The sequence below is a fragment of the Hyla sarda genome, chromosome 4, assembly GCF_029499605.1.
Source record: "Hyla sarda isolate aHylSar1 chromosome 4, aHylSar1.hap1, whole genome shotgun sequence".
Classification (NCBI taxonomy): domain Eukaryota; kingdom Metazoa; phylum Chordata; class Amphibia; order Anura; family Hylidae; genus Hyla; species Hyla sarda.
The window spans coordinates 187,930,430-187,945,598 of NC_079192.1; the positions used below are offsets into that span (position 1 = coordinate 187,930,430).

At 37.6% G+C, this 15,169-nt stretch overlaps 1 long non-coding RNA gene across 2 annotated transcripts in view; it reads right to left on the reverse strand.

Moving 5' to 3' along the window:
- Window positions 1-551: 551 nt before the first annotated feature.
- The window catches only part of LOC130368824 (uncharacterized), a 47,600-nt gene continuing 32,982 nt past the window's right edge, over window positions 552-15,169 (reverse strand). For both annotated transcript variants that reach the window (XR_008892577.1, XR_008892576.1), the window contains exons 2-3: window positions 12,563-12,673; window positions 552-755 (exon numbers count right to left, since the gene is read on the reverse strand). This is a non-coding gene — a long non-coding RNA (uncharacterized LOC130368824). The remainder of the gene's footprint in view (window positions 756-12,562; window positions 12,674-15,169) is intronic.

The window sequence follows — 15,169 nt, forward strand, 5'->3', positions numbered from 1 at the left end:
TGGTGATGACCTGGGAGGATACCTCCCCTCCTCCTCTGTCCCCATAGCTTAGTCTAGTTATTAAATATGTTCCATTATACCAGACTTTGTATGTGAGTGACAAGTGCCCTAAGAAATTTGATAAGGTGTGGACCCCCTGGCTTTTACTTGATGTTTCTGCTGATCCTCTGGTCAGATTATCCCAATAGGTCTCTTGTGATAAGATGCTTTTCGTGGAGATGGGGTTGCCGGGATGTATGCGTGTGTGGTGTGATTGTTCTTGTTTGTTTGTGTTGGGCCTTCCTCCAGTGGGGCCTCAGTTGTAGCTCTTATTTATTGGGGTTTACTATTGATCCTGCTTTATATTCCTGTATTTATTATGGTGTTGGTCCCTAAGGCCTCTGGATGTTGTTGTATCTCTGTTTTACCTTTTTGATGTTGTATGTTACTTAACATTGCAAAAACTTTAAATAAATACTTTAAAAAAAAGTGAATAAACAAAAAATATACATCAAATCACTACAGATTAAGTTTTCACAAAGTTTTAAAACAAACTTAGTGGGCAGGTTATTCCAAACATCTTGGAGAACTAGCCACAGATCTTTTGTGGATATAGGCGTTCTCAAATTCTTCTGTCTTTCCATGTAGTTCCAGGCAGACTCAATGATGTTAAGATAGGGGCTCTGTGGGGCCAAAATCATCAGTTCCAGTACTCCTCGTTCTTCTTTATGATGAAAATAGTTCTCAATGGGCATGTGTTTGGGGTCATTGCCCTGCTGGAGATAAAATTTTAAGACAATCAGACATACACTTGATGGTATTGTATGATGGATACGTATCTGCACTGAGGACATCATAATCCTGAACAAATCCCCAACTCCATTTGTTGAAATGAAGCCCCAGACTTGCAAGAAATCCCACCATGCTTCATTGTTTCCTGCAGATACTCATCCAGCCCTTTGGCAAACAGACTGCCTGGCTACTACTGAAGGGACCTGCCTCCCACAGTGGACACTGCAGCTCAACATAAGTAGAGGCCTACCAGTTGCATAATCTAACTCAAGGGAGAGACTAAGGGAGAAACTCTAGCATTCTACTTGTACCTCAAAAGGTGACCCTTGCTCCATTTAGCTTGTTTAAAGAGACACTGGGGGAGATTTATCAAAACTTTTGTAGAGGAAAAGTTGACTAGTTGCTTCATTCCTTTTTAGAGGCCTTGTTAAAAATGAATGAAGCAATCTGGTTGGTTGCTATGGGCAACTTGTCAACTTTTCCTCAGGTTTTAATAAATCTCCCAAATGTCTTCACCTCTGTGGAAGAATAACCTTTTCTAGTAAAAACAGTTCATTATTAAGATGTCCCTGTATTTGGCCCCTTATTAATTCCTATACCTCCCAAAAACAGCTAGTACATATGCCATCAGGCCAAACACCATACAAGGTGTGCCCCGGGAAATTCTTACCATCAATGCCATCAGTGCAGCCCTCCTCCAATGTACTAGCTCAAGGAACATGTAACAACACTGGGGGAGCCCTCATGCCAGTGTGCCCAGCGTGACAGCAACTGCAACTGGGTGAAACTACAGGTCCCTGCCATCCCACAAGACATCCCCTTCTTCATTCCCTCTGGGTTTCCATACTTCTTAAATTAGGCATTTTGACCCTTCCCTAAGCTTGTTGCAGAAATTTGAATTAATCTTACCGGGCAGTTTTCCCACTGCCCAGTTTTTCAATTGTACACACTTTTCTGCAACATATTCTTGCCTTTCAGTTTCTCTTAAACATGAATGGAAATTGCATCACCCCTTGGGCATTCCATTGGCTTATTGCATAGACCATCATGGGGGCAATCACCACTGCTCTGTTGCCAGTTAACCATGAACCTGAGCGTTCAGCTTGTCGAGAAGTGGTAGCTGCAATGAGTGCTGTTAGATCCAAGTGTAAGAGGACATCAGAGATTCTCTTTAACAGAGACAATTCACACCCGGGAAGGCTGACACCATAATCATGTACACAGAATGAAATCTACAACAATCAAAATAGATACAAAAAAAGTATATATTTGAGTGTCTGGTTTAATTAGTAGCATATATAAGTTTATACATAATTAAATATATATAAATTTCAAGGATTATTTATTTTATTTTTTAAGTAGGCTCGTGAACATGGTAAGCCTAAAAAGCATATACTTACATTCTCCCCTACCCCTAAAAAATAAAAAATATGTTATTTACATAATGAATAGAAGCAATATACCACCACAATATATGTATATATATATATATAGTGCACTAATAAAAAACATTGATCCCTCAACTTACAGTGGCCTCAGGTTACAATATTTTCAACATACAATGGTCTTTTCTGGACTATTGTAACTTGAAACCAGATTCAGCATACAATGCTACGGTCGGTCCAGATCTGCAAAATGTGTCAATGGCTGGAAGAACCGACCAATCAGAATTAGCATTCACTGGTAAAACTCCTGTATTACTGAATTGCATGCACTGTTTGTCTGGTATCACCTCTCTATAGTACAGGGAGGTACTACATGTTCTGTACTACTCTTTACCTGTGCCAGGGTTAGCTGCTTCTTTGGACAACAGGTGGGGGCGGCTCTATTTGACTTTTTAAGGACATTGCGTGTACTGTACAGGACCCTGAAGAAGCTCCTGTCCTCTACATAAACAGTGATTTACAGCTCCCAGCAGCTCTTTCTTACTTTTATATGTAAAGACTTGCTTTATCTGTATTAATTTTCTATCTATTATTCTTTATTCTATTAATCTTCACTTTTTCCTATTTTTGGATGACATTTTGAGGCTTCAGAACCAATTACAGGTTTCCATAGAGTTATGGTCTCAACATACAATGGTCTCACCATACAATGGATGTCCTGGAACCAATTACTATTGTAACTTGAGGGACTACTGTATAAGATGTCTGTTCATCCATCCACACATATTGAAAACTACTGTGTCCACTGAAAAAAGCTGAAACAAAAGTAACATTGTAATATTATAACTGTGTCCAATTTTCTTTATTGTAACATTGTTATGTCATTATATCAAACAGACGTAGAGTACCATTTTTTTCAGTGTTTTTCTATCTTTTCCAGACACCTGGGATATAGGTGTTAGTTTGATCAGCTCTGAATTTTTTTTAATTTATACTGGTGTACTGCCATTTGCACTGAACATACCAAGAATGGTTCGGAGCACAACTGACACCGCTGGGTCCAGAAAGATTCTTTTGACTTGAATGGGGTCTGTTAGGGATACAGTTATTTACCTAAGCTGAGCAGGGGGGAAAAAAAGGACATGTATTATTTTTTTCTCCACTTAACTTCCATCTTTTCAATGGACTGGCAGATGGAACTCGCTTTACGGAACACAATAGCAGTGTGAATGAGTCCTTAGATAGAAATAGTAATTTTAAATTTGTGGGCCAGTTTAAGTACCAACTGCTATACTATGGCTCTGTACAACCTTTGAAACCATCAAACAACTTGCATAGAAGTCCATGGGGGGGGGTGGAATTCACAATTTATGGTCTGCTCTCCATGCAGGTTTAGAACGCAAATGTAGCAGTGATTTTGGAGTGCATGTGACAAATGAATCAAATATTGCACGGCCAAATCCCCTCAGAATGGTCCCATTTTAGATGCTTTTGTATGGCTGCTGGGAGTAAGTCTGATGTTAGCATGTAGGCATGAGATCATGTGGGACTTGATAAATCGGTAATACTGCAAAAACTCTTCTAAAGCAGTCCACAGCTTGGTTATGGTTCTACTATTTATGCAACAAATTTAGACAAAAAAAAAAGGAAGCAGAGTAAACAGTGTGATGAATCTCCCCTGTGAGTCCCTACTATTACATTAACGTGGTCTAAGGTGATAGGAGGTGCTCAACCCCAAGTGCAGTTATGCACCTATGTTGGAGTGGAGGACCTGCAGTTGTGGACCACAATATGGGTTCACTCCTGTGGTAAATGTAAACAATGACATTGGCTAATCCTCAAAACTGATGTAAAATTGAGACATTAGCCAGTATATCCTTATATGAAGGACATACCTGAGTCCGCACACCACGCCAAGGTTTCTCAAGTGGTACAGGACCTAACACTAAACCTACCTGGCCGAATAAATAAAGTCAGGAACCAAACTACGGCAGCCTCAGGTCCGACTTGCAGACTCCCCAGTTACCTTCAGTGTGTACTAAGCACACATACAATGGGAGGTGGGAGACAGGCTACAAGCCCCACCCTGGTTGGTTCATTTATAGCCATCCTCACAGGTGAAACCTTAATGCTACCCAGCAAGATAAAAGGGTGCATTAGTATAAGCCTTAAACAGCAGAATACCGGCTTATAGTTACATGCAGTAGCAGGAAGCTCTCAACCCCAAGTGCAGTTGTGCACTTTCGCTGGGTGGAGGTCCTGCACTTGTGATCCATTGCTATGGACAATCCCCAGTGAGTCCCTACTATACTTCAATACACTTCCCTGTTTTTCTGCAGTTTTGCAGATTGATTCTACAAAAAAAAAAAATGACATCAAATGAGGTAAGTAAGTTTTGTACTGCATTAGCCAGTTTAAAAAGGTTTATTGCTCTTTGTGAAGAAAAAAAAATATTGTTCCAGCACACAGGGGACAGAAAAATAAATCCTTTATTCCATTTAATGAAACATGAAGGTACAACATCTCATAAAGTCATGGGGAACATCAACTTTTTTGTATGCAATATGGAGATTCTCCCTTGAAATTGGTTTTAGAGGAGAATATCTCCTCAATGCAATGCCATATGGACTGCACATGTAGTATGAAGCCACATGCGTTCTGACGTACAGGCTCCGTACATGCCTCCGCCATACACATAAAACCCCAGAACTCACTAGATTAGATGGATTTCTTCTATTTCTAATTATGATTTCTGTAAAATGCCATATACTGTGTTCTACTCTTCATATTAATTTTATTGATCTTCCTTACTAAAAGAACATTATAAAATATGGTATTGTTATGACTGTCTATTATCTATTTTCTTGTAATATAACTTTCTTCTCTGGGCACTAATAGAGGAGATTACAATATACAGCTGATTATATTTATATGTAAAAAAAAAATCAAGTTAGAAAAGATTTTGAATGTGTCCACTAGTTGTATAGTATCAAATCATTTTTCCATTTTGGGAAGGATTACTTTGCACAGTGCATGAGCACAACCTTATTTCACAGAATTTATTAAAATGTGTACGCTTCTTTGCATACAAAAGATTCCCTCCTTTACTTTTGGGTTAAGTGTGTATAAACTGTGCCTGGTCATAGGTGGTTATTAAAAAATACTTGCACAGAAACTCTTTAAATATACCCATATCGCCAGAGTATAAATATTAATCTTTGCCACACGGCTAAATAGTGTATACCTCAATTATAACTGTACACTGTATTGCACAACCCTATCGGCTTCTTCTATTTTCTTATCAAATTGGTAACTGCAGTCCACCAGCCTGCTTTACCCCTTAAGGACACAGGGTTTTTCCGTTTTTGCTCTTTCGTTTTTTCCTCATCACCTTCTAAAAATCATAACGCTTTCAATTTTGCACATACAGACCCATAGGAGCGCCACCAATTGTATTTTATAATGATATCAATCATTGCCCACAAAATTTATGGCAACACTAGAAAAAAAATATGTGTGGGGCAAAATTTGAAAAAATACGCAATTTTGTAACTTTTAGGGGCTTCCAATTTTATGCAGTGCACTTTTTTGTATAAAAATGACACCATATATTTATTCTTTGGGTCAATACGGTTACAAGGCTACCTAATTTATATAGGTTTTATTTTATTTTACTACTTAGAAAAAATATATAACTACATGCACCAAAATTTGTATGTTTAAAATTGTCATCTTCTGACCCCTATAACTTTTTTTATTTTTCCATATACGGGGATGTATGAGGGCTCATTTTGTGCGACATGATCTGAAGTTTTTATCAGTACCATTTTAGTTTTGATGGGACTTTTTGATTGCTTTCTATACATTTTTAGGGTATACAAAGTGACCAAAAATACACACTTTTGGACTTTGGAATTTTTTTACATGTACGCCATTGACCGTGCTGTATAATTAACATTATATTTTTATAGTTCGGACATTTACGCACACTATCACATATTTTTATTTTTATTATGGTTACATATTTTTTATATGGAGTTTGGGAAATGGGGGGGGGGGTGATTCAAGCTTTTAAAATGGAAGGGGTTAATGTTTTTTTTTTTTAAACTTTTTATTCAACTTTTTTTTTACACTTTTAGTCCCCTTAGGGGACTTTTTGGAGGAATCAGTAGATTTCTCATACAGATCAATGTGGTTCCACAGAACCACATTGATCTGTGTGCTCTGCGCTTGATTGATGAAGCCTGGTTCAGCCAGGCTCTATCTCTATCAATCACAGAGCCTGGACCAGCATGGATGCCGAGGTAAGCCCTCTGGTTACCTCCACAGTGGATCAACGCCCGAAACCCACACCCACCCGCATGCGCGCAATTGGGGGGGGGGGGGCGATCCATCCCGCTGGACCCCCTGGGATGGTTTAAATGTCCCTTTAGACACCGCTGTCAACTCTGACAGTAGCAATCTAAAGGGTTAATAGTCGGCCTGGCGATTGCCGCATTTCGGCTATTAACGGCTGCCCACAGCTACAAGTATCAGCTGGGGGCCGGCCGGTATGGTGCGGGCTCGAGTCGGGAGCCCGCGCCATACACCACTTGCTGTCTCAGGATGAGCTGGCTCATCCTTAGACAGCAACCGGTTAAAGGGGTACTTCGGTGAAAAACATTACTATTTTTTTTTTTAAATCAACTGGTGCCAGAAAGTTAAACAGATTTGGAAATAAAAAATATCAAAGAGAAGTGAACCTCCACTCACCGACCATGTAGAAGACTTAGATCCACGGAACCTCGGTGTGGCAGGGAGACATTAGGATGGGAGCGCTCAGAGGCTAACAGCCGTTTTCGCACACACCTGTGTACTTCTTCCGGAAGAAGCACACAGGTGTGTGCAAAAACGGCTGTTAGCCTCTGAGCGCTCCCATCCTAATGTCTCCCTGCCGCATGGAGGTTCCGTGGATCTAAGTCTTCTACATGGTCGGTGAGTGCAAGTTCACTTCTCTTTGATATTTTTTGGGCTATTCACTATTTTTCATAAAACTTAGCACCCCACCAGTATATATATTATCAGCTACGGCCACTGGACACTATTAGACTGTGCGCATATATCATTTATTACAGGCAGAACATTATTAGACTGAGCCTTCTGTTCCTCTCTTGGATATTATAGATTTGTAAATAACTTCTATTTAAAAATCTTAATCCTTCCAGTACTTATGAGCTGCTGTATACTACAGAGGAAGTTTTTTTCTTTTTGTATTTCCTTTCTGTCTGACCACAGTGCTCTCTGCTGACACCTGCTCTGGACAGTTCCTGACATGGATAGAGTTGTCAGCAGAGAGCACTGTGGTCAGACAGTAAAGAACAACTCAACTTCCTCTGGAGCATACAGCAGATGATAGGTACTGGAAGGATTAACATTTTTAAATTGTAGATTTTAAATTGCAACGGGTACTCTGGTGACACTAGACTTTAAATTATTAACACACCTAGCCCCACTGCCATGTTTTGCCCAGCTGAGCATCTTCAGAGTAATACAGTGTACAGTTATAAGCACTATTAAGGTAAACACTATTCAGCCCTGTGGCATACATCAATATTTATACTAGAAGTATAGCAATTAAAAGTTATGTTTTAGGTGGGGTAAACAAGAGGGTAGAGTGATCCCCCTTCACTGGGATCTTGGGTTATTTGAAGTTGTTAACTTACCTGTGACCCTACCTGGGTACGTTTTGCATTCTGTGGTCATGGGTGGAGTAGAGATGCACCTAAATGTGCGTTTTTTTTTTTTTTTTTTTTAAATGTGCAAATAAAATAAGAAACCACGCCTCCTTTAGGTGAAAAATTTACGCTTTGGTGAATACGTAAATAAAAAATTCTGCCTAAACTCAAAACTAAGCTGATTCTTCTCTCTTTTTGCCAATAATAAGTAAAATCTGCTTGATAAGTCTCCCCCTTTAGTTTTTGTGCAACCAGGTAAAATATTGGCTGATATCTTGTGCACATGACTTTATTCTATAGAATCACATCCTTGATATTTTCCTTTCCCCTTGTGGGGATATTACAGGAAACTACAACTAGCAAACAAGCAAGGTATCAGTGTATAGGAGACTCTCAAGGGTTTTCCTTGGAAAAGCTTTATTAACTTCACCCACAGACAGACCCGTATAGTAAAAATACTAAGAAAAAGTAATTAGGTAAAGAAAAAAGCCACATTACTAATGGTCATTAGAATATTAGCAAGAGCGAAGGATGAAAAGGGGAACAGCGTGTATGGAAAAAAGGGAAACATATAGCTCTTGAATTCATGGATTTAAGTAAAAATACATTAGGAGTCATTTAAAATAAAAAAGAAGAATAAATGCCTGTTAATGCATTTTATAGTGCCATATTTTTAGACAATGGAAAATGTATTAAGAGGCTTCAGCATAGCAAATTCTCAGCTTTCAGGCTTAGAAACTTCTTCGCTGCCAGGCTTACCTTATCAGCCCACCTAGCCATTACCTCAAGCAATTCATTTTCTAGTGCCTTAAATGAACCACTTTCAGAAATGTACAGTACACAATTCTGCCTCTATCTGGCTTAGTAGTATTAGCCAGTATTTTAACTTTCCCAAATTTTATGCGACTGATAGGCTTAAAAAGAGACTACAGAACTGTAAAAATCCAAAGATGTTGCAGACTCTCGAGACGATCCTTAAAAAATTAATGTAAAAATGTTAATAAGCTTAGAGACTAACACATTTTCAGAAGATATGCTAATAAGTATTGGAAGCATGTTAGGATTAAAACAGAAACTTAAGATGCTAAAATATAAAACTACAGTGTTTAAAAAAAAGGACTTTGTGCGTTGATGGGCAAATTTCATGAAAGACATCTCTGAATTATGTTCATCATTCCTTACATAGTTTCATCATTGTTGGGTTAACTAAATAGTTTTAGAAGAAATGATCAATGTCACAGTTACCGTAACCCTTATTCTATATAATAGGATCCCTGCATTATCAGCATTTATAGTCTTGGATGCTTTGAGGTTATATGCAGGGGACTATTGCTCTGCCATAACGTGTCTGCATGTGGATGAGACTAAACAGTGCTCTGAGGGTGGACAAGCTTATCCAGTTTGAGCCGCAGAGGATGAGGCTTTACAGAACCCAATATGCCTGGAGAGGTGAGCATTGTGCAGAATATTGTTAAGTACGTTAAAACCTGTACTGTTTAAAGGAATGTATCACCTAGATTTTTATTTTTTTATTAGTGATATGGAAAGATGTTCTTTTTTCTAATCTGTTCCTATTTTCTGATGGTAATTTTTTTTTTTTTTTTACATTATTATGGAGGCTGCCATCTTGCCTGAGCTGTTTTTTTTAACAGCTCTTTAAAATATGCTTTATGAAGAATGAAGAAAGACAGCAATAGACTAAAGCTGTTCTATTGCTATGAATGAGAAGGAAAAAAAACATCTCCAAGAATTCTTAAAAAAATTTTTTTAGCATAAAAACTTGATTTAACCCCTTAATGATGGGCAAATTTCATGAAAGACATCTCTGAATTATGTTCATCATTCCACATAGTTTCATCACTTGATTTAACCTCTTAATGATGGGCAAATTTCATGAAAGACATCTTTGAATTATGTTCATCATTCCACATAAAAAGTAAAATTTGGGGAAAAACCAGCATTTTAGTGAAATCAATAAATAAATTCATTTACACATCCGACTTTAACAGAAAGTCATCAAACACCTGTGGGGTGTTAAGGCTCACTGTACCCCTTGTTATGTTCCTTGAGGGTGTAGTTTCCAAAACAGTATGTCATGTGGGTTTTTATTTTTTATTTATTTATAATTTTTTTTTTTTTTTGCTGTTCTGGCACCATAGGAGCTTCCTAAATGCGACATGACCCCCAAAAGCCATTTCAGCAAAATTTGCTTTCCAAAAGCCAAATGTGACTTCTTCTCTTCTGAGCATTGTATTGCGCCCACAGTGCACTTGATGTCCACACATGGGGTATTTCCATACTCAAAAGAGATGGGGTTACAAATTTGGGGGGGCATTGTCTCACATTACCCCTTGTAAAAATGTAAAATTTTAGTAAAATTATTATTATTTTTTATTTACACATCCGACTTTAAGGAAAAGTCGTCAAACACCTGTAGGGTGTTAAAGTTCACTGGACCCCTTGTTATGTTCCTTCAGGGGTGTAGTTTCCAATATAGATATATATATTTTTTTTTCCCTGTTCTGGCTTTATAGGGGCTTCCTAAATGCAACATGCCCCCCAAAAACCATTTCAGCAAAATTCACTCTCCAAAATCCCATTGTCACTCCTTCCCTTCTGAGCCCTCTAGTGCACCCACAGAGCCCTTCTGAGCCCTCTAGCATATTCACATGAGGTATTTCCTTACTCGAGAGAAATTGGGTTACAAATTTTGGGGGGATTTCTCTTCTTTAACACCTTGCAAAAATTCAAAAACTACAAGGACATGCGAGTGTAAAAAATGTAGATTTTGAATTTTCCCCTTCACTTTGATACTATTCCCGTTAAACACTTAAAGGGCTAACACACTTTCTGAATGTCATTTTGAATCATCTGAGGGGTGTCGTTTATATAATGGGGTCATTTATGGGGTATTTCTAATATGAAGGCTACAATTTTAAAAAATTTGTGAAAAATTGGAAAATTGCTGCTGAAAATTGAAGCCCTCTGATGTCTTCGAAAAGTAAAAAGATGTCAACTTTATGATGCAAACATAAAGTAGACATATTGTATATGTGAATCAATGTATAATTTTTTTGGAATGTCATTTTCCTTATAAGCAGAGTTTCAAAGTAAAAAAAAAATTCCAAATTTTTGAATTTTTCATCAAATTTTTGAATTTTTCACCAAGTATCGATGAAAATTAACCACAAACATAAAGTAGAATATGTCAAGAAAAAACATTCTCGGAATCATAATGAAAAGTAAAAGCATTCCAGAGTTATCAATGCTTAAAGTGACCGTAGTCAGATTTACAAAAAATGGGCTTGGTCCTTAAGGTGTTAAGCCTACAGGTTCTGACAAGGGCATTACAGAATATGTCATTTTATCCTTAGTTATTGATGACTCAATGTCAAAAGGTGACATAAGTATTGAACATGTCATCATTTTCCTCACTAAATATATTTCCAAATGTGCTGTTAATATGAAATTTTCACCAGATGTTTGTAACAACCCAAGTAATCCATACATAAAAAAAAGATTATTTCACCATAAATTGAGCCATGTTCCTAGTAGATGAGTTCAATAACACATGGGGGGTTCTGCTACATGAAACACCCATTGGAAACCTATTTTCAAGTTTATTTCAGCCCCTAAGAAAAGCGCAATGAAAACCCTCCCAAGCAGGTAGCCCTATCGGCCAGTTGACCTCCTGACTGTTTAAGAAACCCTCCTGGTGCTATGGCTATTAATTGATGGACAGTAGCAAGAACAACAGCTTATACCAATGATTTTCCACTAAACAGGTGGAAATGCTAGAAAGTTCTGTATATGCTAATAAACATGTGGCAAAAAGAGAAATAGATGTGTTCATCTACTGTCTCATTTGGAATACTTGTGCTTCTTCACTCTGCCTCCAGGGACTTTTGTCTTCAACCTAAGCAGCAAGTTAGTCTGCTAAATGGACTTGTATTTCTTATTTTATTACAAGCCATATGATGACTAATATGCCATAGAACATTACACAAATATCATATTCCTCCAACCCGTACTTCAGTAAAATACAGCACAGAATAAATGTAAGCTAATGAAAACAGGACAAAGTAAAAGTAGCCTGTCAATGATTTCAGACATGAAAAAATGTCTCCAAAGAAAATTACCTTTTGCAAAAACAGATAAAAGTAGCAAGAATTTATTATGTTCAACTTCACAGACTTTATCTCAGAAAATATTTTAATTAAGACCAATGACAGTATGGCAACTAAAACTGTATTGTAAATGTCAAAATATGCCAGGAATTATTTAATGACCTCAACCTGTAATACTTAGGCGCGAAAAAGAAGTTATTATATAACGGATACTTTCAAGTGTATTAATTTAATTAAGATTTGTGACAAACATTGTCTGAAGATTATTAGACCTATAACTTGACATAGAAAATCTCAAATGAAGAGAATAACAATATACAGTATACTGATTGCAACTGTTACAAATTTGTTGTACCAGCACAACAGAGACAAAAGTTTCATAGAATAAAATATTACATAAGGTTTCCCTTAAAGTACCTGTCATTGCACACACAAATGAGGAGATCCTGCACTTCTATGTCTCTGTGCACAAACTAAACAGCAGCAGCAGCATGGAAGGCACAATAAAGCAGTAGCGAGTAGTCTAAACTGTGCATAATGCCCTGGGGTGAGATCTTTTACTTACAGAGTTGTTGCTTTGCTGTGGATTTTTTACAACTTGTGAAAACTGCTTGGACAGCTGGTACTTAAATTCTGTTAAGATAAATCCTCTTGACTGCATGAATTCTGATATTAGCTGGAATGGCATACAATTTAACAGACAGTGTATGTATTACTTTTTCGTATAAATATGCATTTAAAACAACAAAATCCAAGCTTAAGATTCACACAATTAGGCATACAATCTTGAACTACATTCAAACTTATATTCGGATGTTATATGACTTCCATTACAGTGTATGTGGCCCTATTGTATCTGTACACTTTATATTAAGGTTTGTCTATTACATAGCTATTTTCTCACAGAAACACAGATTTTTGCTGAGAATATCCTAGCAATACAGTGCTGTAAAGAAGCATCATTCAACAGCATACTGAGAGCCTAGAGCTCCATAATAAAGAGGCATAGGGATCCTTTGCACAGTTGTACAGGCTCTGTGCATATGGCTCTGCTGTGTTGTGTATGTGAAGCCTTCGGGTAGGGTCACACGTAGCGTATACAACATAGCATATGCATATTTGACTCTGGGTATTTGAAGAAATAGTCCATAGATTTTGCTAGCAGTCAAATACACTGCATATATGCTACTTGTGACCCTTCCCTTACTGTCACACTACTCCATGTGAAATGCCAAACTCTCCAACTCTTAGCCAGATGCAAGTCCTCCCAATGACCAGATATAGGTAATGTGACTATAACAAGCAAGTGAGTTGATTAGTGTGAGTAAGATGGCAACTATTCAATAGCCGTGCAAATGACTTACTGTTGTAGAACATTAAGAAATCATATCTTTATGCTGCATAAATATCCCAGAATTGAATCTATATTTGGACTATTAACACAGGAGCAGAATTTCTTTTTAATCAGCAATTTCCAAATGAGCTGCATGGTTCGTTAGCTGAGGCCGGACCAGCTCCACACATCAAGTAGGGAAATAAAAAAGATGTTAACTGTGTTTTCTTTACATTAACAGCACATTAAAAGTTAATGGTGTCTGCAAAAAAACAAGGAACCATCTAGCGTCTTCAAAGATATGACATGACGGAAGCAATAGAATTAAGACAAAAATATTAACTCTTCTTCAGTGCACTAAAGTGCCAGTTCTGTTTTTTCTTTTACTGTTAAAAATCTATATTTTTTTTTACATACTTTATTGTTGTATTGAGATTTTAGTACAGTGTAGAATAACAATAAAAAAAAATAATAAACATTATAGCCAACCTAGCAAAGGAGAAGGAAACCAGAGAAAGTCAAATAAAGAGTATGACATAGGTTATTTCAGTATGTTACAGTATGATGGTTCAGGCAGCATGAAAGTTATTACAGGTTCCCTTTAATGCATGAGTGTACCCACATATTACTAATGTCGAAGTTATACTATGTTGAGCATGCTTACAATATCTCACATAAATGAGTACACGCCTCACATTTTTGCAAATATTTTATCTTTTCATGTGACAACAATGAAGAAATGACACTCTGCTATAATGTAAAGTAGTGAGTGTACAACCTGTATAACAGTGTTTAATGTTGTGTCCCCTCATAATAACTCATAGCCATTAATGTCTACACCTTGGCAATAAAAGAGAGTTCCTGTCATGACTGGGGATGGACAGGGAGAGTGAGCCCTAAGCTGTCCCTAGAAACACTCTCCCAACCTACTTGCCCATCCTCCCTAAACGGCAGATCGAGAACTTGGAGCTAGTCCCTTCTTGCGCTAAAGTGCAATAGGCGTAAATAATACAGTACATAGTCGGGGACAGGTCAGAAACATAATGGAAAAAAACACCAAACAACCAGGTAAACCAGGCAGGATATAAATATAGAACTATAGCAGGATATAGCGTACTAACATGCAGTTCAGAAACCGGAATCAAGATAAACGGCAGATATGAATAAATGAACAAGACTAGATATGGGATAAGTATACAGCAAAAACCAGGTGATGCAGGGGATGAACAGATGAGCTGAATGTCAAATACTAAACAGGTCATTAAACATAGAACATTGTTCACACTGAACACAGAACACTCACCAAAAACAGATACTAATTCAGAGGACACAAACAAAGAACAAACTAGACTCCCCACTCCAAACATGGAGGGACATCAATACCAAAGCCAAATAGACTTCTAGTCAGTGGGCACACTCCACCGTGTGATCAGGATACTGGCCTAGAAGGAAACAGAAATATAATACACGGAACACTAGACTGAGAAACGGATGAGTCTGAACAGACTCCAGAGAAAACTTCAAAACCAAACTCCATAACATGGAGGAGTACAGGTCAGGACTCATAACAAGCAGGCTAAAATCTATGTCATAACAGGAAACAACCAAGGTAAAAACTCAGACAGACAGATAGCCATAGCAAAGGTGACTCATTAAAGAGTCATAGTCAGAGTAAGAACTAATACCAGCAGAGAATTCCAGCAGAGCTCTGGTTTACATAACCCCAACCGAGTTAAAATTGGCTAAAACTATTCCCTAGCTTGGGAGCACAGAAATCTGTTCAGACACATCCTAGTGTCTGAACAGACACCAAAAAAAGAAAAATACAAAAACACAAAA